Below are 19958 nucleotides of genomic sequence, written 5' to 3'. Positions count from 1 at the left end.
TATATTGCAACAATGATGAGTTCCAACTTCGCGGCTGTCGAATGGCTGACCGTTAGGTGGGTATATATTTTATTCCGCCGGAAACCTATTTGTTAAAAATTACATAAGTTACATGTTTCACTCGTTCATGCAATATCTCCACCCCGTGCCAAATCATTTTGGGTATTCCGTAAATTGGCGGTAACAAGCTATTGCCGTGGCCCGCCTAATTGATACGTGTATCACGCAACAAGCTCCTCGACGCTCCATTGTGGCTCAGACCTGAGCGGCAACTTCTGTGACGGGCAGGCATGCTAGCGCTTAGAGGTCGTACAAAACCGGACTCTCAGGGCGGAGCGCCCAGTGTAGCGAGGATATTGTGTCCTCAAAGATGTACGTTCGTTAGCAAAGTTAGACATAGTTTTCTGTCCAGAGCTTGGATACCTAACGACCGAACTCTTGGGCTCACCGCGGTTCCGTCGATTCCTCTGGTAACACGATCTTTAACGCATCAACGTAATTCGAACGACGTTACGCTTAGGGCCTTCCTAACGGTATTTTCGCAGTGAAGGTGACCGCCGGAAGCATTGCGTGGGTGGAGGGATTTATATAGTGGTGTTATATAGCGTTTTTGTTTAAATAAGTCCCAATTATCCGCTTCGACGCCGACTTTTAGCTCGCATTATACTAGAACTGGGCCAGGCCATATAGATGTGACGTGTGAGGTCTGCGGTGGTCCAGCTTTGATAAAGAGGTCCTTGTATAAATATACATTCATTGCAACTTGTCGTCCAAAGCTTCATCTTTGATCTCTATAGAGTTTTACGCTACGGCCTGAAGATTATTTATTATAATATCAACTATCTATACCTGTCTGTTTTACTTAGCAAACACTACTGGACAGATGCCCGGATCCCGCCACCATCATCTTTTCACGTCTTGCGCTATTGTCATGCTGCACCGTCGTCTCAGCTTAGAAACAATTCGCTCAATTACTGACTAGGCCCTTGGCATAACTCAGATGAACAGCTCGGCCTGTCGGTGCAGGCAACGCTGTTTAACGGGATCTCCGCAGGAACTCCCATGAGCCTTACAAATTTTTGGCAAGTTCTTTCTCGATCAGGCTTCCCCACCAAAAAGCATAACCTGACTTGACACCCTTTGCATATTGCAATTCACGGGGCTTCTACCATACAGAACCTACGGTCATCTTATCGTGCTAGTTGATAGCTGATTACACACGCGTTTCAAACGACCTATTCCCGTTGCTGTGAGTGGCTCGCGGACTGAAGCGATGATTGCCCAAGTATTTCTGAGCCCCAGACCGGATTCCTCTGTTGGCATAATTCTATGCTTTAGCTTGCCGACAGGTTTTGTTCAAACTTAAGAAATGGACCTCCCGCGGACGCAACGGGCGTAGCTCCTGTATTTTAAAATAATGTAGTACGCTATTTTCTGATATGAATAAGAGATTTTTGCAACGTGCTGTTGGCACACTTATTACTACCAACGAGCAAAAGTTCGCCAATTAATATGCTGTTATCTCGAAAGCGAGGCGGTACAATTCATTCGCAGTCGGGTAGCGCCGACGCAACGCGCGGCTAAAACCCCTGCTTGGTGACAACATGACAACCAAAACTCGTTTTTGAGGGTACTATACCTCAAAATGCCGGCAGCCCACTTTCGAAACCAGCTATGCTTTTTCGTTAGCCCATGAGTCCTCTTTACGTATAGGATTTTTCCGGAAAGTAGTTCGGAATTGCCAGATTAACTCCGCATATAAATTAAAAAACGTTGCTGCGATAAAATTAGCAAAAGGAACTGATTTGGCCGTACGACGCATGTTCGCTAAAAACATTTTCGCCGTCGCTCTTCATCTACTTTCTTCTTACTTTCTTTACTTCTTTCTTTAGTGAGGTTGAAAAACTTTTAGGAGGCCCAGGCCTTTTCTTCAAAAAGCTATACGCAAGTTTGTCCTTGGATCCCTGCCAAATATTAGGCTTTACTGCCTTGCGATTGTGTTACTCCTTCGCGGCCCCTGAAGTATATTTTGACTTTCTGCACTACTTCGTCCCCAGGCCATCGTCCTTGGGTTATGCGACGCTGTATCATAAAGGTTCACTGTTTCGGTTTGCTACCATCAAACTTAAGACTCTGCGCTTTCTTCGTCTCGCTCTGAACAGCGTCCAACTGCAACGTACCAATTGTAGCTTTACCCTCGGTCAAGCAAGACTGGCGATGTCGAACTTCACGCTGCGCCTCAAGTGGTCGAAAGATCTAGTAGCACGTAAAGCGTACAGAACGCACACCGCTGGGTTCTCAAGTAGACGTGGCTCGTTCTCTGCTTTAAGGTGACAGGGTCGCCCGTCTGGTCGTCGTAAAATCCTAATTGCTATCCAGTGTCCTGTTGGTCTTTCTTTGCCAAAAGATCCAAGGGAATCATACTGGCGGTAACAAAGGGAACCTTCGTTGACGTGGCGCGATACGTCCTTATACTATTTATGGCAATTGCTCGATGGATTGAGCGCAGCGTCCGTCTGTTCGTTCCTCTTTGCTAATGTACCGTACGCACACGCACGGCGCAAGCGTACAAGACACTGGACTCTGTTGTTACTACCAGAAGCCTTCGAGTGCCCTTCACACCTATATTTTAACCGAGGTGTGCACCGTCTTGATATCGAAAAAATAAGTATCGCCATTAACCTGGGAAAGTTTCCATTTATTATTTAATGCGGTTCAAAATTTAAGTGTTTGTACTTTCGTTCTTATTTCAGAATAAATAATTTTCAATGACGACTTTACACAAAGGCCTAACAATATAATAACTGGTCAACAAAAAAGTCTCAAAGGAATTTTTAGGGTAATTGCAATTGAACTTCTAACCCAGTTGCTAAGCAAGCGTCATAAGGTATGAACGGGCCAATATAACCATCTTTACATAGTCCAACAAATATGCGTTTGATATCATTTCATCGTGATGGCCTCTTTAGCAAACCTCGGGCTCATACTTATATATGCTGAATATAGTTTAGTGCAGGATATTGGGGGTAAATTAACGCTGACATCGTATTAGCAGGGTAAGTCACGAACAGCAGAATCGCATTGAGCCAAAAAATATTAAACTGATACTTTAGTGCGAATATCACAGTCGCTCTCTATCAAAAGTGTTGGATGCCCTTTGGCAGTTTCATATGGTGCCATGGGTGTTGCTTTCGAAAGTTCCATTCTGACGGTAAGGACGATATATATATAAGAAATGGACAGATAAATTGATGAGTTCATATTCTGAAAGGAGCCTGGATACACCGTCTTGGGGTTCCGTTTTAGTAGCCCAATCTACACGCACTGGGCTCAGAAGTGTTATAACCAGATGAAGGCCGAGGTACTTCGACACCTTAACAATAGGCAAGCGAGCACCTCCAAGCGTAAGATAAACCTGTCTATCGGTATTTCTATCTATGGGGTACAAACTAGACGTCTTTATGGCAGAACCGTCAGGCGATTATCGTCTATCCATTTCATCCTGGAAAGCGCCTCGCTGACCCGGTCGTTCTAGTGTTTTCTTCGTTTCTGTCATGGCTATCAGCATTAAATCGTTAGCGTATGCCAACGGCAGCTTCCGGAAAACTTTCTGGTATCTGCAGAACGCCTTTAGCCTAAATTTATCGACTATTTTTCAATCACAGACTTTTGAGAAACCCTAGTTAGAATTCTACATTGAATCTCTTCGATACTAAGCGCTCTCTTTTCCAAATAGGATGGCATATCTTCTCGGGATAGACAAATATGATTTTACGTTTGAAACCCCTCATAATAACGTTCCGATGTAAAAGCGCTTTCGTCATTGAGACGTACAAAGGGTACAAGTTGCCTTTTTGATCTCACCCCCTTTCGTCACTTAGTGCAACATATATCTCTTGCACATAATTCTTCAGAATCACCTATTTTTAAATATAGCATTAACGGATTATTTTTATCAGGAGTCTAATCATAGTGGTTTCATTCGACCTGTCTGAAGCTTCTCTTCGGACCTGTGGACCTGTGAAATGGCACGACAGTCATATAAGTAGCTACTATTATTTACCTTATTTTTACTGATTATTAATATCTGGCAATAATTTTTCTTAACTCCAAGATTTAAACCAGTGTGGAAGCAGGTTGTTTTGTTGTTTCCATGGCAACATACTCAAACAGATGCGCATTAACCAATTTTAAGCTTGAATATAGAAGCTAAATGGCTTCTTCCCATATGGCCGGAGATCTTTCCCTCGGGTAAGTCGATTCGTCAATCCTCAAAGACTTTGGTCATAACGAGTAATTTTATTGCGCCCTGAGGCGCACCATCAGGGCCCGCTGCTTTCCGAACTGCCAGTCTTCTTTCCAAACTCCTTAACGGTGATCTTATCCACAAGGTCAACATCAATGACCTAGTTTCTCCTCTCAACTTACGTTGGAAGCAGATCCATTACTTCCCATAGACTATGCAGGGATGGTTGGGAGTGCTACTTCCCCATGCTTCTAGAAGAGGTCTCCTCCTCCTCCTCTGAACCAACAGGTCCGTGAACGTGGAAAGTTATTATCTTTGGAAGCCGGTACCTCCTCGCTGACCCGCTATTCTTCTACACAATGGAAGAATTTTCAAGTGCCATGGGCAAAATATTATAAGGCTCAAAGTATTATGAAAATTTTGAGGTGCCCTAATCGAGAAGTAACAAGGCTGTTGGGTTTTTCAGGGGACCCGAAAATCAGTATGCACAAAGCTCGAGTCAGAACCTTCTTAATCCTCGTCAGGTCTCTTTCTGCTATCCAGTTGAAGACACTGCGTTTTCTGAGCAACGTGACTCTACCCTCCCATATCGTGGCGGTTGTATTGGTCGTTTGTATACGTCGACCCACTTGCGACCCTAGGGGCTTTTGCACCTTTCTCTTTATCGCAATATCAGTGCTGTGACCCGTTCACCGTACCGCAATATATCTCTTTGCATCAATTCCGTGGTTTTTTTGAGCAGGTATAGAACTATATCCAATGTTTGCACTGCCTCGAGGAGCATATCGTGAGGTGCGAGGTCTGGAGAAATTCTGGCTGTAAAAGGACCTATCACTCAAGCTTTGACAGTGCAACTTTCACAACTTTTGCCATGCACTGTCTACCTTTGAAGAGAAGAAGGATGGTTTTGCTTTATCGGTCGGGTCCTTATTATCAGACAGTGTCATTTACATTTATATGGGCCATGTACAGATATTGTTGACCTTTTTTCTTAAAAATCGTCCACTGTATGAGATTAGACGTATTTGCCGAGCTACCTATTCGCGTTTCTGCTTCATATTAACGTGACGATACCGCTTTTTGTCACCTATAATTGGCCTGTGTAATTGTGGCTGCTTGTTACCCATTGCTAGGCGAACAGTAGAAGCTCAAGATTAAGCTGTATCTCCCGATACGTTTCTTCCGGTCTGTGACATACCAAGGCTCCTGATTTCTGATCAAATTCTATAAATTCGTAACGTTTAACAATAGTCTGGAGTTCATACTTCTACACTAATTAACAAGATTAATGTTCGTCATCGAAAGTTTTCATCGACCTCAAATGGCCAATCGGAGTGGGCCTTTTACCCGTTAGATTTAATATTCCATCTTTAAACTTAACAAACAGCTTCAACACGTCCTTTCTGTCAGAGTTTTAGTGTTTCTAGAATGTGTACGCCTGGGTGCTTCGGTAATTTTTAACATCGACGTAGGGCAAAATAAAATAGGTGTCAAAAATACACTGTTTTCCCTGCATTCAACTTAAAGTTGCGTTCATCATACAGCGATGAAATCAAAGTGCACTTTTGGATGAGAAAAACCACAACCATAAAGTAAACAAACAAAGGAAAGGTAAAAGAGGGAACACACAAGCGGCCATTACCTGTGTCCCAACACACGGATATATGTATACACTTTCATTTCATCGTTATATATATATAGGACTTGTCGTTATTTATGTAGGATTTTAATATAAGTTCATGCTCTACAGGCAGAATCTATTCATGTTGAGTAAACTGAGGAATAGTCTGCAGCTAGCTGGGATGTCCTTTATGATTATTCTTACATAGAAGCGAATTGCACGTACAGCTAAGCACGTGTGAACAACGCCTTCGTTAAAGCGTGCCCTTTAAGGTAGACCTTGAATACGGCGTCCTGTTGACTTTCGTTTTCAAATAATGAGTATTTATATCTCGCACATGATATATAACAGAGGCAAACCTAAGGGTTCTACACATGGAAGTAATGTCAGGTCCTTCCAGGAACCATTCGCATAACTTTTCTCTTTTAGCGTATTAAATCATAAGTGGAAGAACACGACTTTGGCGGCTACTCGATGCAACTGGCGTGCATCGATGTCAACGGACCTGGACGTACGATTTTAAGCGATCAGTCGTTTGCCCGCTGTATAGCAAATTGCCCCCATCTAATTGAAACGAACGTTGTTTACATCTACTGTCTTCGATTTTGCTTACAACATATCACAATAGAACTCATGTATTGCTATAGTCTTATCGTTTTTTTTTTCGAGAGAAAACAGCCTAACGACACGCTCGTTTCGAAGGCCGCGCCATCCAATGACTTTTTATTAATGAGATCGTGGCACGAAACTCACCCTTAGCTTGTTTAAGCCTCAGATACGATAATTCTATTTATTCACGTAGATTGAGATTCAGCTGAAAATACGCTTCATCAGAGAAAATGCTGCGTAGACGTTGCTAGCGTGTGCATTGTGTTTCAACGTGTGAAGAGGAACAAAGGACGTTAACTGTGCGTTGTAGAAATTACGGCGCAACTTTTGTTTCAAAATGAGTCGAAGAGCTCAATGCTCATCGATAGACCGTGTTGTAAAGTACGACGTTGTGTTGATATCGTCGGATCGGCATACTGACCACAGCGTACTGTGGTGATCTTATACTTACTTAATAATATTTCCTATGCCAACCCGAAAAGGCATCCACATTTTGCACGGCACTCAGCAGGTGTCACGGCAATCAACTTACTCTTTCGATAGTAACTTTCGACGGAAAACAAACGCTGCAGCCTTGCCTCACTTTGAACCGCTAACGCCTAACAACCTGCTAGCCCTTACTTACCCACATACACAATGCCCATATAGGTAATTTCTATTCTATTTTCTTCACGATACGAACCATGTGTTCGCTGCGTATGTCGATCGATCGATCGATCGCTCGCTCGCTCCTTGGAAGATATTCTTACTCTAGATATACAACAACTTCACGATGCTTGTATCTGACATTACTAGCATATGACCTTATAAATTCGCTGTTATCGAGTCTGTTAACGAAGGATTCTTCCTACACTGTGTCAACGAGTTTCTTAGTCAGCTCATCTGAACCAGGTGCCCATTCTGATATGCGGTCAGGATTCCAGTCGGCAACAGTTTCAGCTTCCAGATATCATTTATAGCTTTGCCTATCATCTCTTGATCATTGAGGCAAAACATTATTTTACTTTAGCTTGAACCACTCACCATACGAATGAAATAATCATAATCGGAACCATATCCTGATGCTATGCTATCGTTATTACTTCACGAAAACTCACTTAGAAACTTAACTAACTTCAAACAGTAGCGCTACGTAGAAATCTTCGGATATCTTGCTTACCTCAATAAAATGAATAGAAAAAAAACTGCGTTAGCTTTAGCTAGAGCGGGCGTTGCGACGGACGTATTTGACTACCCGATTGGTTTGTTCCTGAATATCACACGTATTGAATCAATAACAAACACACACATAAAAACAGAGCACTGTTTCCGTAAATCAACTAATGGCTAAGCGTGAAATTTAGGTTAAAAGGCCGTTTTAAATATGCAAGTAGATCTCTGTTAAGAAAGCCTAGACCCTGTCGTATGATACCGAAAATGTTCAAATTCATATTTGACCGCAGATCTGATTAGGATTTGTCATTATTGCGCTTTGGTTCCAATGAAACCCGTACTGATGTGATGGAAGCGTCAACGATGCTCAGGCCTCGTGTAATAACAAGCGCTTGTAGCAATAACCTGATGCAAAGCTTAGAATCATATCGTGTCGAAACGAATTTCTCTAGTCAAGAAAATCATTCAGTTGAACTTGAATCATTCCTAAGAGGTATAACGCCTGATAACAATCGGCGTTTGTCGGCACAAAAGGAGTCTTCGAGTTTGGAGACTTCGAACGGCCACCTTACACGACACAATACATTAAGCCTACATAATACAGATCTTTCTCAGGATATATACCGAGAGAGTAAAACAAGCCGCGATTCAAACGAAAAATCTAAATACTGATATGGTTACTATCTGTGGTGTTATAATTGTTGGAAAGGAGAAAAGTTTGTTAGGTCATGCGGCCGTTGACAACTGGTCTACCTATACCTTCAAAACAAACCTCTTAATTAAAAACCTATGCCCTTTGATAAGCAAACAAACGCCCACTAGCGCTCACTTACTACAGTCGTCGCACGAGCGTAGCGTAGAGCGGGCTCGACCACGGAATTGAATTCAAGCTCAAGTTTGTAGTTGGAAAAATTGGAACGGGGTTGGACCACTGTTCCTTTTTAGAAGCAGTTGCCTCACTGGTAAAGTACTAAGCTGATAGGTCAAAACAAAAATCACACTTCTGAACGATCAGTTATTACACACTGCAATTTTCCAACAAAACTTAACCCATCACTGTACTTATTAAGTATATACGACAAGAAACGATGTGCTTTAGGTATTTGCCCTCGCGCCAACGTACCGATTTCAGCCTTAATAGAGTGATACCGTTCATTGTGATGAGTAATGAGAGACAGACAGCTATTGGTCGCGCTTGTGTTTATTCTTTTGCTGAGTCCAAAAAGTGGGAAAGTGATTACGTGCCAAAGTAAAATCACTGCACCGAATCAAAAAGCTTGATAAATTGGATAATAAATGAGTAAGTGAGAGACGAAACTTTTGTGACTGCAAAAGTTATCGCTGAATCGGTAACAGGAAACAACTTCCGTAGTCAGAGCATTTTTACTAGCTCGAATAAGCTATAACGGGTAAATATGGGACACGAAAAAAACAACTGTAGTTTTACACCCAGTTGGAAAATAAGTGCCGTACGATACTGGAATAGACCCATGTGGCTCACTAGATTTATGGTGAATTTGGCATCCCGGTTTTATCGTCCCCCGTCATCCGCGTTTACTGAAATGTTGGTGCAAGCTAGCAACTCGTCGTAATCGTATGTTCTTCGCTGATGGCCGACAATTTTGCAAACACATTGGAATTTTAGGCAACTTTCACAGACCTCTCATATCGGTCTGTCAAAATTAGAATGAAAGTTACCTTGGGTCCGAAAATAGTTGAACCCAGATACCCTTCCCACATTTGACGCAGCGATTTAGGTGTATCATACAGTCTTAATATTAAGTGAAGGCAATATTTCTTAAATATATTAATGGGTGTTTTTAGATTTTTTCTGTCGATTTGTATTGTGGCCCACACGAATCAAACAAATGCAAACGCGCAGAAAATAACTTTTCTATTTGTGGTATATAATACCAAATAAATACTGCAATAAATTTTCCGGTTGGTTGACAAATATCTTTGACATATCTAAGACGCCTATGTTAAATAAATGTTTTTATTAGCTCAATTATTTTCCCAAATTACAAATTGTAGTAGTTCGCCTTTTGAAAAACATGTTTTGTAATTCACGCAATTTCGTTTAATTAATTTGTTAATAATCGTTAAGAAATTTGGGAGCTATCGCACGTATAACGTACAAATAAAGCAAGATAGTAAATATGAAGCATTATAATAGTGATGTAATATATCTGCATAAAACAACGAGGGATTCCTCGTCCTAATCAGATCAAGCGAGAAATCCATATGAACGCATTTTTGTTAATGGACCGTTCATTCAGGGTATTTTATTAACATAAGTATAAACAAACACCTACACCGCTATATCAAATAAGAAAAAAGAAATTACAGATTTACTAAAAAGAACTAATTAAATTCTATTTATTCACCTGTACTGGAAATAGTTAAAAACTTCATAAATATAGCTCAAAAACGCAATGTCAGTCTTCATATCCGAAAAAAAGTATGTAAACTATTTAAAATGCTTTGCGTCATATGAGGTATACGAATCTTATTTGATTTATATAACTATTGTAAGAGATTTTCCAGGAGTCCCTAAAGATGGTCTTAACGAGCGACGAGTGACACGATATCTATCACAATTTCCTCCGTGCCTGGAGCACCTACATGTTTCTGGCTTCAGCATAGTTTGCGTCACCCGAGTCTATGGTGGAATTTTACGTAGAACCAGCAAATTTTGCACCAGCGTCAGAAGATGCGAACTATTTCAACTCAAAATCAGTTTCAAATCTTAATACCAAATGAAGGATCGTTAGCTGTTACCGTACATACCGAGCTCCCATAGCGAATGGTGGCCGGAAAGCTACTCACTTATGCATTATCATTTAAGGATCCGGTTTGTTTCAACACCGAAGCGTAGACAAGGAGAAACGTACGTAATAATACATGTGGGAAAGTAAGCCAACAAGCTCAGCTTTCCCTAAGCAAACACTAGCAGCCAGCACTTTATTAATACAATACACAGATTAGCCCTTGGGAATGAAGCCTTCAAATTGCCCCATATATGTTGCCTATTAGCGGAAAGTGTGCCTCTTACAATAAAGATTTTCGTGCTCTTATTACAATATCTGTTGGAAATTGAATAAACAGTAATGCTAGCTTGTGTGGACACTTGATTTAACGTGAATCGCAGAATTTCATGAATTTGCTCCCAAATCGTTTAGCTGATGTATGATGTAGCAGAACTCACATTAGGCCCATATTCAATACGTAAAGCGAACACTAGTCTGTCTGGTTGTCATGCGGCCGCATCATTCTCAGATACATAAATGGCTATACATTATTTAATATTAAGTTATATGGTTCGACAAACTATTACCTGGATGAATGGCACGATAGATGATCACTGTCAACGAGCTAGGTACTTTTACTTCGGTCCGTATTCCAGCGCTTTTATACTATACCGAAGTTACATTCGATAGAAATGCTTATCTTACGGCTAGATGAAGAAATCTAATATGCAGAACGCCATCGGAAACTGTGTCGGCTCGATACGACGTATTTGAGCAAATGACTAAATGCAGCATGGGGTTCAAAACAATGGAACGCCATTTGACTCGAGCTAAGATTTTTTTTTATCCACAAATGTAACATTCAATACATATGGTACGTAAATCTTCGTATGCGCTATTAACCACTGATAATGTTTTTTCGTCTCGCTTATTTTTCTACGAGCCTGCGATGAAATTCTGCCTGTTATCTCAAACGACACAATGTCTTATTATAATAATGTTTAAACTGACAAAGTTGTGTTATTATAAGAATATTGTTTAGAACTACTCTTCTCAAATACAGAAAAAAGGACGTTTATTATAATACGCAGTTGCCAGTTAATGGTGATGAGGTGGACTCTGCGCTGCAGCAATGGATTTTCGATAGCAAAAGGATTTTCAAATGAAATTCTGTTTTGCGATTATGAACGCACCCGAGAAATATGGATATCCAACAAAGCAACTGCCAGTCCTTCTCTTCGCACTAAATTGCCCTTTGCTTAGATACGTAATAATGAGATGTGACAAATACGAGCCGTAACAAAGTATAGAAAGTCTCCATACGATGTGCAGATTTAAGTATGTAGTTCTGAGCAGCTGGTTCCATATCGACTCAGCCTAAGACACCTTGGGCACTTGACATTTAGAAAGCCCGCAAAATCATAGTTCGAAGCGCGTTGATGTTCGGAATGATCAACGCCGTTCGAAGACTGCCGTAAGCTGTACGAGTTACTCGCTTCCTGCAAATGCACAATTTCCTGTACAAACATCTGGATTACCTTGGATATTCTATTGTAGCATCATCAAAAATACATAATACATTTATTAATCTAGATGCTTGTAATCCAAGGTGGTTCTAATAGATGTGGTTTATGTGTGTGTTCATTGCTCCCCGGATCTATCGACATTGAAGCTGGGACCATCAGAATAAAAGCTGAGGCTTAAATGTCGAAGAATCACGGGAAGGTCAAGTCGTAATCTTCCTGGACCGATCTGATGCGAAGGCTATAATGAAAAATGCGGCGGAGAAGCAAGACTGACCTTCTGGAGTAAACGAACGCCAGTAAATGTCTCATTTGAAATATTTAAGAATCAAAGCTTTCTTACTTAAGTATCTTTCTGAGGTCGGAAAGTCATCTTTACAAGTTCGTATTCCAAAAAAGGCTACTGCGAGGGTTTTTAGGCAAATCCACAATTACTTCTTTAGATCTTAAGGTTGAAGGTTTTTTGCGAGCTTCAACGTTAGGTTTGAGTTAAGCTGCGCTCACGAACCTGAATGACGCATTCAGTTACTTGAGCTTTCTAGTTAAGCAACGTAATGCAATAAATGAAGCGCACGAGTTTACTGCAAACCTTGATCACAATAGACTAAGGCATAGACGCATAATAAAAGGACGGCAACCTGCAAAAAGACAATGAAATGCATTCGGCGGCAGTCCGTTTCTAACGTTATTGGGATGACGCGTCTTCTTTGAGGTATATGAAGTGCCGGGCTTTTGAACCGTCTATCGTTTGCAGTCATTGAAGTAAAACTCTGTATTTGAATCATTTGTACTTCAATATATAAGTCTGTTGTACGAGGGTGCTTCTATAAGCCATCCTCCCTAACACTGCTAAAGTGTCCCCAATGCGGTATCCACACGGGTTCTAGCTTGCTTCCATATGTATTATACCTCTCAGAGAAATTTATCGTGTAATTAAGGTATTTACGCATCGACTTTTCTAATCATCAACCTAGGACAAATCTAGATAGTATTGGTCTTTCAAATGAGGGTTTCTAGGAGAAAATTAAAGATATACTAATATATTATGTGGCTTCTGGGCCGAAGACTGTGACAAGTAAATATTCGCACTCCTTTGTAGAAACGAAATCATGGCCATTAAAAAAGGTTCTACAGAGGTCGAAACAAATGATAATCTGATTGGAACTATGCATGAAAAATTTCCACCTTATTTCTCTCGATTTTTGCTGGGTAGCTAAAGATAAAGCGTTATCACGGCGGGAAACGACGCTCTTTAAATTTTATTCGATAATTTTTTCGATGGCTTGCTATAATCTTGTTAACTGTGCTCAGTAAAAATCCAGTTGCATAGTTCTACCAGGCAGCAACAAGCCATAAGGCACGATTCCTTTCCAATCCCACCAAATACGTAGCTCCGCCTTCTTCGGCGGCATTTTTTATTGCCATATGACTATATATGTAATCTATTTTTTGTTACTCGTGGCCGACCGCTCAAAGAATGGCTTCGTTTCGTTACGTTTTTCTAGCAGTTCGCAGGCCTAAATGCGATAGAATAATTTTTCTTGCGTGAACCTGTATAGTAACAAAAAATGTAGCTTTTTTTTTTAATTTTTATAGCCAGTTCTTTCAAGGAACTTTGAGCTGTGTAGTTGGGATGAATGCTTCATTTCTTGGCGATGCTATGGCTATTCATGTATCGATCTTGCTTACGTCTGGCAGTATTATCATCAACTTTTTGATAACTTCTAAAAGAATTTCGGCTATCTTAAGTCTGAATAAAGGCATCCTAACAATGCTAACACTCGTTTAAATGTTACCAATGCCGACCCAACACAACCCATAGTAACTGAAATACGTGACCTTAAAACCACCTGTTTAGATAGAATATATATATATATATATATAAGGTTATTAAAAATTGATGGCTAAGTGTGGGTGCAAGACATTCAAAGATTTAAGGGCATCATAAGGGCCACATTTTTGTTGCTTGCTTCTAGCCTTTTCATCTCTATGGGCATGGTGATACCCGCAACTGACATTAATGTACCTGCTATATGTTTATAGCTTCTTCAGACATGCAAGAGACTAGGAGGATAATTGCTTTATTGTTTGCTTGCGAAATAATTCATTTTATATTTAAAAAATAAGCAAACTGAGAATATTTTATCTTTTCCAAAGTAATTATTTTCCTTCAAATTTCTATCTTGCCATAAGTATCACTGCAACCCATACGTGTCACATCGTTTATAGCTGAAATGCTACTGAGTGAATTTTTGACAACTCGATAAACGGCGTAAATCGAAAACGGAGTAAAACAGCTACTAAGTCAATTACCTGGAGTTACGTGGATGCCCTATGGGTCCTTTTCGTTATTGTAAAATTCGACTGTAGAAATGTATACGTTTATCGAAAATGTATGATTAACAATGCAGCCGGTCTGAAGCCAAGACCGATTATCTGTGCACCGCTGTCTACCTAGCGCCTGTTTCGTAGGGGAGCCAGACTCCAGGCTAGCCTAGACAAACCCACAATGTTGTCATCAATGGCGCAAATACACACAGCCACATACGAAACAAAATCCGAGCAGGAACCAAATAATGACGACGATCAGTTACAAAATAGAAGAAGTTCGGAGTAAGAAAAAAATACAGGAAGCTTCGATATGGGACGATGCGGTTGTTTATTCATCTATCGATGACGTTGCTATGAGAAGAGTGTAAACGTATATTTTATGACGGTGTACCTATGTGATAGGGAATGCCATATTTAGGGGAAGGAGTCCAATAAGATTGTATGGTGAGCCATCTGTTTATACCTTTATTTATATAAAGCTTAGGCTATATTGGATCTCGTATTATAAACACGAACTGCAAACTCTCCTAGGCCATTGTGAATACTGTCTATAATAGTTGGATCCGATCTGAGTATCGACTTGAGTATATGTATATAGCATGCGGATAGTTTATACCATTTATTCCATTTGCGCTATTTAAATATCTCCGTTATTTACTGTCTTTATTTTTATCAAATACCTGTTTTCAATTGGCTATTCGTTCTGCGTTTCTATAAACATGAACCCTTAAGTTAGGTACTTACAGTGGACAAAGACAGGACGGTCGCCTTTAAAAATTCATTTAGGCGCGGGCAGGCCAATCGATCAAATCATGGATACATGTTTAGTACAAACACAACATCTGTTGTGACATTTATGGATTACTTATACACTTAAACAGCCATTACTTTTCGGGAGCTGCGTGTCAAAGTGAACCTCGAGACGACTGACTTGTAATTAGCTCAATCTGAATTTAATTCATGTAAACTATGTAATTTATTAAATTTCTCTGTGTTATGTAATAAGGGGCAGAAACACCCTAACCGCATTTACTGGCTTCAAACGCTACCCAATTGGTGACATAATTATATGGTCGAGGAATATTTTACTTAAAAGCATTTTATCTAGTTTTATGGATGTATCGATGTAAAAATTATTCGGCAACAAATCCACCCTTCTTCCCTATACAGCCTTGGCCGATTTCTAAGCAGGCCGCGAGTATAATTTGTTTTCTGTCCTATTTTTCTCTTCGTCTCCTCCTTTGGAATAAACAATCCTTTCAGCACTGTTATTAAGAACAAATCCTATCAAGTACCTAGAATCTGCTGTAGAAAAACATGTCCATCTTATATACTCTCTCTAAATCCCAATGCTCAGTGCACAGCAACTCTCCTACGCCATGATACACTTATAATGCGAGCTGCCAAACCTAGACTTAGATAAGTTCTACTTATTACTGAACCTTATGTTGCTAGAGTATGTTCTTCTATGGGAATATCTGTTATGCTTTGCAAAATGAAATCGGGCCTTTATGGGGCAGATTGAGAGTACGTACAGGTGTTTGAAGATACCGGTTTCATTCGTCGTTCCGGTCGAATATAATATGCCTCTATGCTCCTTTTTCAGGCCACAAGGTAGTGTCTTGTAGAAGTTCCAGTTATATCCTTAAGGTAGCTTTCTAGTTAGGATATCGGTCCCAGGTTGGTGTATTTGTCGGGACACGCCATACCTTTTCAGACTTGAATTTAAAATAACGAAGCTCAATGTCATAAAAAAAAAAAAAGTTAAAGATGGATCGATATTCCAAAGCGGATATAGTTGGTGTACATCTTTTTTCAGCTTCGTTACGCTTCAAAGGTTTATGCAATTACTGGCCTTCCATTGCATCACCTTTTTAAATTTAGCAGTTGAAGTTATCAGCTCACTGATTTACATAATGTTCATTCGGCGTAAGGCGGTTTACCTAAATGAAAGCATTCAATTAAATCACACAATTGACCCATGCACACTTCGCACATCCAGCGGCCGATCAGACGCATCTTGCTCTACAACTTTTGATCAAAGTCCACAAAACCACAGAAAAATGATCACTCCTATCTGTGGGTACAAATTTTTTTTTATTTCTCCGTGTATATGGGCATATCGGTGGCTCTAAGAAAAAAAAAACTAAACATAACAAACAATTTGAAAATAAGACACATTTAAGATTTAACAATGGAAAGTCCATCTTGAAATAGACACTAAACTGCTAGGAATGACCAGTCTATAAATTCATGGCCGATAGTAGATAGAATTCCAGTTATTTAATCGGCAAAAATAAACTTACTAGGTTTGGTAAATAAACTATTTGCATCTACTAGTCATAGTGTTCTACATATTACAAATTAATTTGTGATAACTTTTATATGTTACAGCATATGTACACCTTTAACTCGATTTACCACGTGTCTACTTCACAAATGTTCCTTATTCGTATACAAATTCACTGTGTAAGGATTTTAGCAGCCCCAGCGACATTGAAATCTTAATTACCGCTAACTCTAGAAACATATATGTTGATTCAGACCCCAAAGGCTAAATCCCTATGTACTATTGCTGAATGAGAAAAACCCGTTTGCCTTTTTCTATTTGGCTCAGAGAATCGTTTAAATGTACCGTGCATTATACTCTTTACTTAAACATTATATGTAGTCCACAGTAAAATTACCAGAAATTAATAAATCTCTAGTAATTTTACTGTGGATCTTTATTAGAAAAAAAACAGCGGTCGACGACAAGTCTAGCAGTTTTTTTTTATCACTCTTCGTTATGAATGCACGAATGTAATGTATGATGATCTTAATACGACCCTAAAACGAACCCTGAATATTAGTTAGCACGTCTGCCTCAAAAGAGGTTTTGCAAAGCCGATACAAAAGATAGGTTGCTATCAATATATATATATACAGGGTGACCCAAAAAATGTACGCATCATTTGATTGATTATAAGCTCGGTTTTCATCTATATAAAATTAGTAAAATTCAAATTGCAAAAAAAAAAAAGCTCAAAATAAAGCGTAAAACCTATACTCCCTACGCCCGGATTATAATTCTGGTCAACGAGCTCTGCTGATCCAGAAACTTTTAACCTATATCCCTTTGAACCTATAACCTAGGTACTTTGCCTTCGAGGTATGGAAAACCGGCAGAGTATTCAATGAGACCGATTGAGCTAATTTGTTAGTTTATACTATATTGATTATAGTCTCCATTTTGTTTTTCATCGAAGTCTTTCCCAATGCGTGGTAAGCTCTAATAGCTGGCACTAGTCAGTACACAGACAAAAATAACAGACAATTAAGTTATAGTGCATTTTATTGAAGTTAGCCTTATCATTTTTGTTGTATAAAGTTTTTCTATAAAGTCCACTTATCGATATTCCACTTATGCCAAATAGCTCTGTGGACAAATCAATTTGTCATAATGCTACTTTTTATGAATATCCTATTGCATTGTTTGTTAATTGTGAAACTCGAATAGCTACCTCTATATTCGTATTTGTTTGTCTATATGCTTCCTGTTCCCGGCGTATATCGCATATCGTACTTATACTATGCAGTATTTACAAACGACTGGAACCAGGCTGAGTTTAACAGGCTTGGAAATAAATACGCCGGAAAATTTATATGGAAATAAATATTCGAAGTAGTCGTTCGTTGTACGTGGCACATTTTCACCGTTTAGCAGTACATTCTAGTGTACGGCCCAGAACAGAGTGGGTTTAACGGTAGCGAAGGTTCGACTCTCTCGCTTATCGGCTTTAGCTTAATATCTTCTTCGCCATCGTTAATTACGTCTGCAAAATGCCACTGAAGCTCATTTATAAACACATATTAACAATTGCTTAAGTATGCATTATGCCTCAAACACAACGATATCTATTTATTGAAGCGCACGTTTTTTTCACTACTATCACGCTTGTTCCACAAATACGTAGCAAATAGTGGTTTATTGAGAGTACGGGTAGCAACCGAGCTGATTCTAGCGAAACGGTCTTTTTGTATTAGTAGGTTTTTGTCGTCTTGCTAGAAAAAAAAATTGCAAACCATAAAACATTGCAAAACATAAAACGCCCGCGAAATATGCACCCGTGTTAAGAAGCACTAAGGCAAATGGCAAGCAGTTGTCAACCGGCCGTAAATATTTGAGTTTATCATTCAGTAACCGTATAGAATCTTCTCGTTCGCCGTTTTCATTTATAATCTATTTCTAATCTACTTCTTCTGTTTTCTTAGCTCTTAATCTTTGTTAGCTTTTGCCAGGTTGTTGAGAAATCTTAAGCACAATTTTTATTTTAGGAAATATCAAAACTGTGGCAGTTGAAAGTATATGCACCTGCTTCACGACAATATCAACGGACCTGCCGTAAACACATCGACCTAATACGAAACAGTACCGCCTGGTACATTGCTGTGCTATACCATTAGGCTGTAACTATTTACATAGACCGGCTGAGCATAAAAATGTATTGCAAGCTTGTTTTATTCGTACAAATGTATGTATCCTCCATAATGAGTTTGCTTATCTACGAATATTGGTTGGTCTCAAATATTTTCATGTCTTTCTTCTGTATCATCTGTCCTTTGCGATTTGTTGTCCAAACGTAAAACGCTAAATAACAATTGATGATTTGCCAGCGCCCCTTTACCGATGCGCGTTGTCGCTGCTTCGAATCTATAAAACTAATGTACAACAGTATCATTTTAGGCTATAATATGAAGTGCGAGAAACGTCGAGCTTAAAATTTCAAGATGGCGTCGTAAAGGTACGATGTTTCGTGACACTCCTTTTGCCTTCGAGATGTAGTTGTCCCTGTAATTTGGTATTTATGATCGTCCACTCTGATATCGTCACTCGGGCTTTAGCTGACGAGCTGCAGTAGGCCCCATGCAATTTCAACAGGAGTTTCGATGAATATGGGTTCTAGTTTCGGCGGAGACACTTTGTCGTGCAAGCTTTGTATTTGGTGAAGGACATTTTACCAGAGGCACTATAGAGATGTTGGTTTGAAAATGTCCGGACCTGAAAAACCTAAAACGAATAAGCCTCGTAGAGGGCTCGCTGCAAAGGCAAAGGTCGCCGATGTGTTTCCCCTCGATTAAATTAGTAGAGGAGACAGATAAAGCGAATAGAGCAGCTTGAAGGAGTGAGCGTAGGGGTATAAGACAAAGGCATAAAGACGTTTACTTCTCTTCGGTCTCACGTGATAGTAACCCATTCCCGTAAAGAATGGTGACTTGTGATGCAAATAAACCTACAAGATATAACCCTAAAGCAAATGTATGGCAACGATAGCGAGTGGTATTTCTTTGGTGGTCTACTACTTCGTCAGCCCTGGGTTGTCAATTACGACTAAAATATACTATCAATAATTAGAAGAGATGATGAGCAGATTCCGTAATAACCAGCCAGGGTTCATAGCACACCTATAACACGATCACCCTCGACAAAAAAAAGTACCCGTGTTACACTAAACAAACATTGTTGCTGTAGATTAACATTACCAACTCCTGTTTAGAGCTAAAGATTTCCTTGAGAGATTTTATAGACCGGACCTCTAGACTTTCACGTCTGCGAATGTATAGGTCACCATCCGAACGGTAGAATGTCACGGGTAATAATGCACACCTTCAATAAAAATAAAACAATTAGGTTTGTGTTCATTGAAAGTTCAGTTTATTAATTAATATGGATATATTGATTCTTA

General features: G+C 39.7%; 2 long non-coding RNA genes across 7 annotated transcripts in view; one reads left to right on the top strand and one right to left on the bottom strand.

Moving 5' to 3' along the window:
* LOC111264018 (uncharacterized) overlaps positions 1-11078 on the bottom strand; it is a 37154-nt gene extending 26076 nt beyond the window's left edge. For 4 of the 6 annotated variants that reach the window (XR_002682599.2, XR_002682600.2, XR_002682603.2 and 1 more), the window contains exons 1-2: positions 10966-11078; positions 7636-7725 (exon numbers count right to left, since the gene is read on the bottom strand). This is a non-coding gene — a long non-coding RNA (uncharacterized LOC111264018). The remainder of the gene's footprint in view (positions 1-7635; positions 7726-10965) is intronic. The other 2 variants (XR_002682601.2, XR_002682602.2) reach the window with 1 other exon arrangement.
* Positions 11079-11179: 101 nt separating this feature from the next.
* On the top strand, positions 11180-19543 carry LOC111264016 (uncharacterized). The gene is made up of 2 exons (XR_002682598.2): positions 11180-11252; positions 18550-19543. It is a non-coding gene; the product is annotated as an uncharacterized LOC111264016 (long non-coding RNA).
* Positions 19544-19958: the final 415 nt, after the last annotated feature.

Source organism: Varroa jacobsoni, unplaced genomic scaffold (genome assembly GCF_002532875.2).
Source record: "Varroa jacobsoni isolate VJ856 unplaced genomic scaffold, vjacob_1.0 scaffold_813, whole genome shotgun sequence".
Lineage (NCBI taxonomy): Eukaryota > Metazoa > Arthropoda > Arachnida > Mesostigmata > Varroidae > Varroa > Varroa jacobsoni.
Note: the sequence above shows the minus strand (reverse complement) of the source record. Positions and strands in the feature narration are given on the sequence as shown.